This window comes from Neovison vison, chromosome 2, assembly GCF_020171115.1.
Source record: "Neovison vison isolate M4711 chromosome 2, ASM_NN_V1, whole genome shotgun sequence".
Taxonomy (NCBI): domain Eukaryota; kingdom Metazoa; phylum Chordata; class Mammalia; order Carnivora; family Mustelidae; genus Neogale; species Neogale vison.
Window position 1 is genome coordinate 217,341,406 of NC_058092.1, and position 13,057 is coordinate 217,354,462.

The following is a 13,057-nucleotide window of genomic DNA, read 5'->3' on the forward strand; positions in this document are numbered from 1 at the left end:
GAGGTGGTATCTGGTGGTTTTGATTTGCATTTCCCTGATGATTAGTGATTTGTAGCTCGTTCTTAGAAAAATGTCTGTTCAGATCCTCTGCCCATTTTTTAACCAGCCTGTTTTTAGGCCTGTTGAGCTGCATGAGTTCTTTATAGATTTTGAATCTTAGTCCCTTCTCAGATAGAACCATTTGGTAGGTTGCCTTTTGATTGTGTCAGTTTCCTTTGTGTGTCAGTTTCCTTTGATATGAAGGAGCTTTTCAGTTTGACTTAGTCCCGCTTGTTTTGTTTCGTTTCTGTGGGTTTTGCTTGTGGTGCGAAATCCAAAAAATCATCACTAAGGTCAATGTCAAGGAGTTACCGCCTATGATTTGAGAGTTTCATAGTTTCAGGGCTTATGCCTGATGGCTTCATGAATTTGTGTGTCATCCTTATGCGGGGGCCACGCTACTCTTCTCTGTATCCTTCCAGTTTTAGTACATGTGCTGCCCATGTGAGCACAGCAAAGTCTAACATCTCTGTGTATATTGGAGACAGTGGGGATTAAAGTTAATCTGAGATACAAATGAATGCATTGAACATCCAACAAAACAAGAAATATTCTACCCTGTTGGAATAAACTGCTGTCAACTGGTAAAATCGCCCAATCCTGGAAGTGCTGAGTTAGGGTCACAGCAAAAGTGATGCACTTCTTGCACTTTCTCTAAATGTGTACTTACTTGCCCCTGAAGACAGATTCACATTGACTTCCTCCTCTGCTAGTCCAACTTAAAGAACATTAAACTATGATCTTAACACTCTCTCACTTCAAGGCTGGAGTGGAGAATTCTTTTTCTAACGATAATGCTTTTCCCTAGGCATGTTCTGTAGGATTCTCTATAGGAGAACCTGTAGGATATTCTTCCTGAGAACATGGGGGGATATGCTGAATATCCCAGCACTGTCTTTGGGGTTGAACTCTGTAGTTCTCTGTAGGCATTATAGGGTCAAGCCCCCCACTTTGGGGTCAAGCCAAGAGAAGAAGCCACCTCATAAATCCATTGTGGAGACCACAGTGACCATGAGGAACTGGCTTTGTCCTTCCAGGAGGTTCTTCCAGCTGTTTACCATCACAGTCTGGTTCTGAGTAGACCAAGGGAAACTTAGGATAAGGCTGTGCTCAGGCTCAATGATATCTTCAAATTGCCTATATTTTAAAACCCCTAAAAACTGTAAAGGTTTAGTTAAGCTGGTGGCTTTATGGCCTGCTTCTCCTCACAGTCTAAGGCTTTCTCTTTAATGGAGAAGTCAGACACCATTTTCCTTGCTGGGATGGCTGGCTGCGGTGAGGCTCAGGGGTTCTAGGAGGGGGGAAAAGGCAGAGCATGGACCTTGGTGGGAGCTACACTCCCCTCGTGGCAGACGGCCTACAAATCTCCAGTCCTTTGGAGTACATGAAACAGGGCTCTGAGGAGTGAGTAGGCATTAATTTAGGAACTAGAAAGGGAAGGGTGAGTTTTCACATGGTGAAGCTTGCCTTGAATCCACCCACGAAAACCCTGTCTCAAAGAAAAGAAAACGGGGCGCCTGGGTGGCTCAGTGGGTTAAGCTGCTGCCTTCGGCTCAGGTCATGATCTCAGGGTCCTGGGATCGAGTCCCGCATCGGGCTCTCTGCTCAGCAGGGAGCCTGCTTCCTCCTCTCTCTCTCTGCCTGCCTCTCTGCCTACTTGTGATCTCTCTCTGGCAAATAAATAAATAAAATCTTTAAAAAAAAAAAAAAAAGAAAAGAAAACGTAGGTTATGACTTGAATGTTAAGAGAAAGGAAAAGCAGGCCCTCCTATAAGAAAGCAGTGTAACCGCACCCTGATATAGCCCTGCTACTTGTCTCTTTCTGAGTGACATCCTTCCTACTGCACATGAATTCTGACCTTGAAGGGGCATTTGAATGTCCTTGAATAGACTTCTCAGCCTTCATCTCGAGGTGGTTTGACCTTTGCTGAGCGGAGCTGTTTTTCAGTCACCTCCATTTGCTGACAGAAAGGGCTTGGTGGAACTGCAGAGATTTCAATATCAATGTAAGTATCTTGATATTGTTTGAGAAATCCTTTATTTAGGCAAATATGGAAGCATTTGTCCAATGCAAAGATTCCCTTTAGAAAATTAATTGCTGATCACCTTTTTTTTTTTTTTTTAAGTGCAGCTAAAGCTGTAGGCTAAAGACTCAGATTACGTGTTTCTCTACTAACACTTCTTTCACTGAAGTTGGCAACGTAATTTTCCTTATCTTTAACATGGGGTAACATACTAGTTCTCACCTTCCCAGTTTTGGTAGGATTTGATGAGGTCTTACATATATGACACCTGGCACCATGCCTGGATCTTAATCACTCATTGTTACCTTACCATATTTTATTATGGTAATTTCACTGATTCCCTGTGGGATTTATACTTGAAGCCATACCCAGCAATTGGGTATTTGATCAGGAGTCAGATAGAGGGAAGAGGAGACTTATTTGCTACTCTGACTCCTCAGGGTTATGGAGAGGTGATCGGTGACCCAATTGTATGAAGTCTGGCTTATTTGGAATTCTGCTGTCTGTCTTTTTATTTCCCCTTTAACAGCTGCTTGCATTAGCCTTTTGGGAATTGAGCAAAATAGTTTTTCATTTTTAGGAAGCCACATGTTCTCGATCTTTAAATCAAAGGTGAAATGCAACGTGCCATGGCAGTAATCCAAAGTTTGGAGGCCACATGGACTTTCTGGCTTAAACTCATTTTCTATGAAGTCAAAATTCATCCTTAGCTTTTGAAAGCACTGAAGGCGATGAGCTGAGGCAACAGTGAACAGACATGAGAAGAAGGCCCCTCGTGGCCAAAATGAGGTTTCTCCCTCTCAGTTTTTAATGGCATGCGAAAGGCATTAATCCACACTTTCATTTCCTATTAGCCAAATAGAAATGTCTGGAGATAATGTGAATACCTTATGGCATAAGTGACTTTCTAAAGTATCTTATTAGAACTCCTTATCTGTGTAAATGAGGCAGCACTGGGGCTTGACAGCAGAATACACCTCTTCAAAACTGACGATTGGGAGCTGCTCACCAAGAAGTTAGCCCAATACCTCTGGGGAAACTTCCAGGGGACAAGGCAGCTCTCGTCTTTTCTCAAGTACAGGGACTGTCTGACATGTCACGTCTAGGTCACTTCCTTCTGTGGCAGCTCTACCCAGAGATGAAATCAAGTTTCCCAAATGCCTCTCAAGAACCATTAGGACCAATGATGCTGCCCACGCGCGGGCTGGGATTTTCCTGCAGACAGAAATGTCATCCGGGAAGGGCATTCAATGTGCTTTTGAGAATGAGGCCCTAGGTTTCGGAAGCACGTTTTTTCAAAAGGAGGTTTATAGATGATTGAGGCTGTTTGGCTGATGTTTAATGTAGAAAAGCTACCGTGGATCAATGTTGGAGAAAACTCAAAACCAGTATCCTCGCCGAAAAACATCCCAAACCCCTCAAAACAAAAACCAATGGTCTGAAGCCTCTGTGTCTTTAGAAAGGATGGTTTTGCTTGGAAAAAAAAAATGCCTGAGAATGTACAAGGCAGAGCTGGGGACATCATATTATCCAACTCCAATCTCCACATTCCATTCTCCTTGCCCTGCTCCCCTTCCAGTGGCTCTATCACCTTCATCCTTGCAGTAAGCTTCTTAGTATTCTATTCAGATTCACTTGAAATGAAGAATCTTTTTCTTCATGTTCCCAGGAAGGCTCTGCCAAAAGCCCACAGGGTCCAACATTGACATTGACATCAATGACATTGACATTGACATCATTTTCCTTTATCTTTACTTTTCCCCTTATAAGACTACGTCTCAGTATTGTCTGTTCAAATCAGCAAATACAACATTTCCTTTGAAAATGGGTTTGTTCATTCTCTAAAGATTCACGGACCTCTGTTGTAAATAGTGGTATACTTCCATCATAAAGATGAACTTTCTATATTCAGATTTTTCTTGTATTTTTTCTCTTTGTTTTTGTTTAGTCATCTGAGTTTTATGATTGAAGTGCTTTTTAAAAATAAAATGGAAGTACATTTTTTTTTAAATGTTGGCCATTTATCTTGCCATGTAAATCAATTTTTCTACTCTTCTCCTCATCAGCGGTATTGCTTTCAGTTCCTCAAGCATATTTCAGGTAAATGGTTAAATCGGTGTGGCCACAGTTAGGGACCCATCTGATGTCTACTGCTGAGGCAGAAAAGATGAACACAGTTAATGGGTAAATGATAGGCCAATGCTGAGGTCAATATTTACCCCACTGTACAATAAATCTTGATAACTGGCTAACTACCAAAACAAGATGTCAATAATCAGTAGAGTATGCTCTATGCTTCCAGAATAACTTCATTAGCAATGTATGGAAATTCAGGGGATAAAAATTACAAACATTTTGTGGTATTTTTTTGGTCCTGAAGGGAAACCATTTCTATATCAAAGTTAAGATCTTGAAATCCGTGGTTTTCAAGATTTTATTTGAGAGAGAGTATGTGCATGCAGAGCAGTTGGGGGGGTGGAGGCAGAGGGAAAAGCAGGCTCCCTACTGAGCAAGGAAAGGATGTGGGATTTAATCTTAGGAGCCCAGGATCGTGACCTGAGCCTAAGACAGACCCTTAGCTGACTGAGCCACCCAGGCACCCTGAAATCATGGGTGTTCAAACTTTAAAATGCATTGGAAGCATTGAGGCACTTTTAGATAAATACAGATGGCTACATTCCACCCCTGTTCTGAATGAGTGGGAGTGGTCTTGTGCCCACATAGTGTTTCACAAAACACTAGGAGAATCTGGTTGAGGAAAGCTAGGGACAAGGCTTTGAGGAAAAACGGATTTAAATTCTACATTGGGCCTGGGTATTAGTAGTTATCATCCAATTAACCAACATTTATTTAGAGACAACTAGGTCTAAAGCTATATGTGTATAGAGTCATTATGAAGTACTTGTACTTTTTCTCTGTTGCTGCTCTGTTCTACCTAGTTATATGGTAATTTTTGATTCTTACATAGGAGATTGGATAAGGTTAAAAACAAGGCTTATTGATATAATTTATCAATGACAGACCCTGAAAGAATCTCTTAAAAAAGCAATTGCTCATACTTGGAGACACAGCATTTCTCCTTAATAAAAAAGGGGGAAAAATAAATCATTACATTACTATTTCATAAACTTAATCAAGTAGCAAACTGTTGGCAAACTTTTGGGGAAAAGAGATCAAAATAGTAAACTAAAATCAGTAAATGTATAATTTTGAGATAGGAAACACATCAGTAAAAATACTTTTCAGTATGTATTTTTTGGTGCATTGTTTATTATAGACAACACGACTGTAAAATTTTACAATTCTGTATGTTATGCAATAGGAAAAATAATGTAAATTTAAAACATAAAATAACTAGTTTCAGTATTTCCTGCCTGCATTCCAGTAGATCCTAAGTGTTATATTCAGGGTCCTATTAGCCTTATTTCTTTAGCCTAGCTTTGTATATTTTGACTGTCTTTGATATAAATTAAAGTACTTTTTTGGCACGTAATTAAATAATTAATAATTTTTTTAAAAGTGGGACAAGAGCTTTCTTCTTTAACCGTGCCAGAAGCTACTCTTTCTCAAAGGATGATCTTTGGTAATTTTCAGATACATCTTTAGAGTATTTTTTAGGTTATCTTTCCTCCAAATGGAAGGGGAAAATGCACTCATGGATAAACGGTCCTCAATTTCTAGTTTGTCCTTTATAACTTGTATTTAAAGCATTGGTCTCTTACTGTTACTCCTCTTTATGATTGTTTACCAAGTGTATATGTACATTTCAAGATGCTATTTTGATTCTGTTGGAATTTGGTATTATTTGTTTGTTTTCTTTACAACTCACGTTGAAATTCCTTGATACATTTAGAGGGTCTTCAAAGCTTCTCTAACCTCTTTGGCTTCGTTGAGCACTCCCTCCGATGGATCATCCTGGCATATGTTTGAAAGTATTTTCAAACTTTATGTTAGGAGGAATCTTTTAGGAATTTTTGTAGGGGAAAGCAGTTTCTTATGTAGTGAATCTGAAGAAGCAGAGTTCTGTATTTCTAACAAACTTTCAGGCATATGTCTGGTGCTGGCAGTCTGAACCTTAAGATCTATACCATAAATCCGGCTTGTACCAAGTGCTACCATCTATTTCTGATCACAGGACCAGACACATGTACCCTATATATGTAACTATAGATACTTCTCATGAGTGTGACAAACTCCTCACAAACTCTCAGATTCCAAGAATATGGTCATCATCAACTGTGTAGTCATTTACTCTTTTCATCTCTAAAATTTCCTAAGAAAGCTTCAATCAAGCTTTCTTAGGTATACTTAGGTAGCTTTAATTAAGCTACAATTAATGTAATCATTAATTGACCTTCAAAGAGTGTCAGCATGGGAATGTGCCAGATCTTCTTCATCTTGGATTTTTAAAAAAATATATTATTTATTTATTTGACAGAGAGAGAGATCACAAGTAGGCAGAGAGGCAGGCAGAGAGAGGGGGGGAAGCAGGCTCCCTGCTGAGCGGAGAGCCTGATGCGGGGCTTGATCCCAGGACCCTGAGATCATGACCTAAGCCGAAGGCAGTGGGTTAACCCACTGAGCCACCCAGGCGCCCCCTTCATCTTGGATTTTTAATGACTATTTTAAACTTTATAGTTGTTGACTCAAAAGCATTCAACAAGCATGGAAAAATAGCATGAGATACAGTATACTGAAATGATAGCCATGAAAATGTTGATCAGAATATTTCTAAGAGATATTATAATAGCAATTTTTATTTTCACTTTTAAATTTTTAAATTTTCTTGATTTTAACTGTTTATCCAAATATAGTTCATATGTATTATTTTTATAACACAGTAACTATTCTGAATTTTCAAAAACCCAGAACTTGTATTTTCCATGAGATTTTAAAAAAAGCTATAATTTGGCTAATTGCCATGATTTTTTACTTTTTGTTCCCTTGTTAATTGTCACATTTTGCTTGCCTAGCAGTATCAGTGAAGGGACATGTTTTATTACTCCACATTCCTTAGTACATTGTTAGGGACACGATGAATACTCGGGATTTACTTGTTCATCGATTGTCAACTTTCTGGCTTCATTGAATTTCCACACAGATTATATGAAAGGAAGTTTAGCACATCAAATACTTGCTTACAATCCCAAAATATCTGACTTTTCTTATAGGTTTATATAAATACTGATGTTAAGTCCCAAGTAAGAGCATGGTCCCCTGGCTTAGTACATGCCAAGAGAAAACACATGGCAGGATATCAATGAAAGACCACATAGAAAAATTTAGTGGGTATTACTCAAAATTTCTCATATTTTTCTCCTTTGTCTGTGCACACAGAAACGACCATAATTCTGACTGGGCCAGGGTATTGATGTGTTGGCACTGAGTAGGTTCTGGGATGACAAGTTAAATGGTGCTTCCACTCTGGAGAAGACACTAGAGAAAAGATGGAAATTACTTGGGGTAGCTGCAAATCACACTAAATATCACTTCCTTTGTTCCTGCCAAAAGTCTGCCAATATGATCGGCTTGATTTAAAGAACATATGATGAAAATGGAAAACAATTTCTAATCACAGCTATTAATTACCATGGACTAAATTCAAAGAGATTTCCTCATTAAAATTTCTAAGTATTCTAACTATAATGTAAGACTTGAATAATGAGGCAACACAGGGGTTTTCTTAATAGCCTACAAAGCATCAAGGAAGGAGGAAGTTTCCCAAAGCTACAAGAAAATAGGTCCTTGAAAATAAAATGTCCTCAGAGTCTTCATTCACTGAAAGAAGACATTCCTGTCCTAGTTGGGAATCCAACAAAGTTTAACTTGGAACTGATGTGAGTGAGGCAAGCCTGGTGGAGATACATGGCCAGTGCAGAAATGCAAACATAGACTGGTAGAACATCATGAGGGTCCATGGGATCCAAAAATGACCAACAGGGATATGTTGTAAGTCAGTTGTACTGGTTTATTCATTCAACAAACACATACTAACTACCTACTCTATCTCTGGGTACTCTTCTAAACACTGGGTACACATCAGTAACTGAACTGGACAGATTTCTACCTATATGGAGTTTATATGCAAAATGGTAGAAAAAGACAATAAATGGTATATCAAATAGGTACATCGTATTTTTTCTATGTATGAAAATAAGTGCTATAGACAACAAGGGGAGTATTACGAGGTGGGTGGCCACGAGGTGGTTGTAGTTTTAAGTAAAGGCGTTAGGGCTTCGCCTTTGAACAAAGAATCAGAAAAAGTAAGGGAATGAGCCATGCAGCAATTTGAGGGAATAACTTCTTCCCTAGTGCAGAGCCCTAATGCTAGAATGTGCTTGCTCCATTTGGGGGCCTTCAAGAAAGCCTGTGTGTCTGGCATGAAGTGGGAAGGTGGGAAAAATCCTAGAGCAGGGCTTTATTAGTCCATAAAAGACTCATCACGTAGGTCATTGTAAACTTCGTTAAGGATTTTTGGTACAGGGTTACATTTCAACAGCAGCACTAATCTCCATTCTCTCTATTCTTCTCCTTAGAATTTCTTTTTAACATGACTTAAAATATTTCTGTCCAATTCCTACTATGTCCTTTCTTAAAACCGGTGTGCCTGCAAATTGGCATCCTGATGTACGTTCCCTTCCCCCACTCTTATTCCAATTCATGCTAACTCTGTGGACAAACTTGTTTTCCTAAGGTCCAGGGAGTTTTTCCTTCCAAGAAAACTTCCCCTAAGCTTGTCATTGCTTCTAGAATTAAGTCAAAAGTTCTCTTGACCTTGCAGGAGCTGGTTCCTACCTACTTTTCAACTTAATTGCTCCCCGTGTACCATTCAATTGTTAGGTCTGATTTCGATCCTTTTGCCCATGTCATTCTCTAAACATGAATTGTTTCCCATCTTGTCAACACTTTTTCCATGCTTCATGTCTCCCTAAATGCCATACTCTTTATCACCAGCCCTAGTCACAGCAGCAAGTGGTTTCTCACTTTTACAAAATTCCCAACACTTTATTTTTACTTCTAAGACAGATTCTGTGCTTTCAATTATTAATTGTAAGTGGACTCAAAATACATCAAGAGTCAAATCTGTGTCTTATTCATGTTTTCATTCCCCCAGAGAACTAGGAAAGCTCATTACACTGTTAAATATTGATAGAATAAATTTTAGCACTCAATCTGTAGGCATAGATGGGGATCTTGAGCATTATGGACACAAACTTATTCTGGATGTAATGGTCAGTCCTTCATCATGACCCATGGGCATTTAACTTTGTGATTACAGATACCTCTGTACTCCTTATGACTGCCCATGCTTCAAGCACAAGACAAGGAATACGGGATTAATTTAGGAATCCATCATATTTTTAAAGCCATGACAACTAGCTGTATCATAAATACAGCAGATCACCCAGCAGCATAAATAATGGAAACACTGCCTCGGGGGCAATAAAAGTGATTGATGCTCTGAGTTGCTGTTAACCCTGGTTATCCTTGTTCCATGTGGATCTTTGCAGCCTTCCTTTGTGCCTGAGATTGGCACCTCAGAAACAGTATCGGTGGAAAGAAAAACCAGGTGTCACACATCTAGTTTCTAGTCTGAAATTCGCAAATGAAGGGGAAGGTATCTGATCTAGAACAAGTTCACATATGCAGGTTTGCCCATATCATATCCATATTAATGATGAGCAGTAAGAAAAAATATGAAGGTGTGGGATAAGGAGAATTAGGTCACTCTGGATTTATTTTTATTTAAAATAATAAAAAGCTTCTAAAGAACTTGTCCTTTACTTGGATGTCATAGGTGAAGATTTTTCTTCCTGAATGTTTCTGCAGACACATGTCTAATGAACTGCATGTGGCTTTGACATGCTGAAAGGGAAGGTTTGCTGAAAATTTGGTCTAGAGAAGCATCATGTTAAAGAGTATTCCATTTCAGGACCAGAAAACGTGATTCTTCTTGTATTTTCAGTACTAATTAGCTGCATGTCTTGATAGGAGTTTCTCAACCGGTTCATCATGTTGATCTTTTCACATATGATATGTTGGAGAGAAGGGGAGGGGGTAAACCTATGAATTAATTACCTGTTTTATACAATGTGCTTTACTAACCTCCACTTACTAAGATTTTTAGTGATACATTATTATGTCCATGAAACAGGTGAGGCATTTGGGGTTCAGTGAGGGTTACAATTCTTCCAAGATTACTTGGAATAAATGGCAAATCTGAATCCTGGCCAATTTGAATCCAAACTTAAACTATGAATACTGCATATACAAAGGTTAAGAAATATATATCTAAGAGCTTTCTCCTGCCCTAGCATTCTGTGATTCTGTCTTCCTGTGGAAGAAGCCCTGTGAAGTTTCCATACAGTGGCAAGTCTTATGACAGGGCTAAAGGTTTTGCTAACTTGTAATACCTATTTGATCTCCATTCCCTATGGAACAAGACAAGTCTGCTCTTAATATGGTTTCCAAATCAAGTCACACAAGAAGAAGGACCATTATTGATTAGCTGATCTAGGAAACCACTTCTAGTTTGAGTTAAAAAATATATAAATATAGCATTTTAGAAGAATATTCAGTTCCATCTGTGTGGATTAATTCACTGGGGTCTTTGTAGATTGGAATTCTGATTGGGAGAAAATTCTGTATCTAGCACAGAGGGGATCTTGAACTTTGGTTTCTGGGAGGTCTTTTTAAATGGGTTTTGTTTTCTGATACAGCAGCAAAAAAGCTTATGCTTTTCTACCATTAGTTCTGTGGGATCAAGTGTATTCTCAAAAGGAACCAATGCAATATTTTATAAAGAGTAATATTTTAATAAAAATTTTTAGCAACAAATGAATTTATGATTTAGGCCTGGGATGAAACTTTCCTTTTACATTTTTTTCCTTTTCTACCCTATTCCATCCAGGATATACCTTTTTAATATTTTTTCTTTTTTAAACATAGGATCCATGACCAATATGGAACTTGGACTCATGACCCTGTGATTAGGATTACATGCTCTACTGATTAAGCCAGCCAGGTGCCCCCTCTGGGATATTTTGCAAATGAGTAAGGGAAATCTTGGGAAATAGCTGATTCCAAAATCCAGCCAAACTCAAGATAGGGCTAGAATTGGTCCTTAAGAACCAGGCTATAGGATAATATCTTAGACCCAATTCCCAGGGAAAACAGGCTGTCAGATAGAAATTTGCATGCATATAGTTTATTGAACAGTGCTTTCAGCAACAGCACCTTGAGGTATCGGGGGTCAGAGAAGCAGAACGGGCAAAGGGAGAAGTTACACAATGCAGTCACAACAAAGGTCTTGACTAATCCCACCAGATACCCTAGAGTTAAGCTTGTCTTTCAGAGTTGTCTTGAGTTGAAGCTAAAGGATGCCTTAGTACTCCCTTATTAATGAATGTAGACTGACCACAAGGGATGGAAAGAACCCTGGGAAGGTCCTCTAGACCTTCCCAGTCACTTAGACTCAGCTGTGAGACATCAACAGCTGTTCCCAGTTGATGGAATATAGGGGTCTTTATCCAGAAGGTGTGGGATCCTGGTGTTGCACCCCAGCATTAATTACTATAAGGAAGGAGAGCTGAACATTTTCTCTAAGAACACACATGAATATACATATTGGTGTATATTGATTTGGAAAAGTTTTATTCACAAACATGAAGCAGTGGCAGAGTCTAGGCCAGGATTTACAAGGAGAACATACTGCATAGTCAGAGGGGGAAAAAACTCCCAAGTCTCCGAAAGAGTAGACGTCCAAGGTTCTTCAGTTCTACAGCATAGTTCTGAACAGGAAAGAGGAGGGAATAAACTGAAAGAGTCTTTAATATACCATCTTAGGTTTTTCACATATAGGGAGTCTGTGGTTATTTAAACAATTTCAGGATTGATAAAAGGATTTTAGGGTTCCCTTGTGGATCACTGAGACCAAATTTCTTGATGTACTTGTTAAAAAGGTCAGTTCCTGAGCCCCGCCCAAATCCACTAAATGAAACTTTGTGCATAATAAGCCTGGAAATAAAAATTTTATCAAACACAGTGGATGCTTTTAGTGATCATTAAAATTTAAGGATCTCCTCTTTAGACAAAATTATACAGTCAGGAAGGTAGAAGGAAAATCAGTCAGGTGGAATATCTTCTGCAGAATGTCCCTCCCTGTGAAGTTGATATAATTCTTCCTCATACATCTGACCCTAGAAATAGTAAATATATAGAATCCTTTATAAGACATATAGGTGCTGTCAGTCATGGTTCCTGGTAAAAAGACTGCATGATTTTTCTGGACATTCGATAAGCACGATACTGTTAATGGCACTATGGAATGAGGAACAGACATGGCCAATACATGAAGGAAGGAAGGTGCATGATGTTAGATTTTTTTCATGATGTTTCTTGTCTAAACCTATGGTTAGCTTCTTCACCAGAAGCATGAGGTTTGTGCACTGCAGTGTGTAGATAAACTACCTCTCCAGAAATACACAGATACATACATACATGATGTCTGTATTAGTAGAGTTTGCTGATCTCCATGGTGCAGATGTTCCCGCCATGGCCAAATGCATGGTTTATGGTTTAACAACTGGCTTGAAAAATTCCTGAATCTGATCTAGTAAGAGAGTATTCCAGCAAACACTGAAATGTCTACATTAACTCTTAAACCACATCAAATTTCACTTCAATAGAATTTCCCCATATTTAGACAACTCCCTGACTTTGAAACTTGAATCAAATTCCTAAATCAGAGGAGATCTTCAAATTTCACCTGAAATGGGCCAGCTAGTAAATATTTTGGCTTTGTAGGTCATAGGGTCTCTGTCAATCACTCAACTCTGCTGTTGTAGTACAAATGCAAACATTGATGATAGGTAAACAAGTGGATATGGCTGTATTCCAATAAAACTTTATTTACAGAATCAGGTGGTGCACTGGATTTGGCCTGTAGATGGCAGTTTGCTGATCCCTGTTCCAAATCAGTTGGGCTTACAGAG

At 38.9% G+C, this 13,057-nt stretch overlaps 1 non-coding gene across 1 annotated transcript; it reads right to left on the reverse strand.

The window, feature by feature from the left end:
• Positions 1 to 384: 384 nt before the first annotated feature.
• Positions 385 to 491, reverse strand: LOC122901549. The gene has a single exon (XR_006383558.1). It is a non-coding gene; the product is annotated as a U6 spliceosomal RNA (small nuclear RNA).
• Between the last annotated feature and the right edge of the window lie 12,566 nt (positions 492 to 13,057).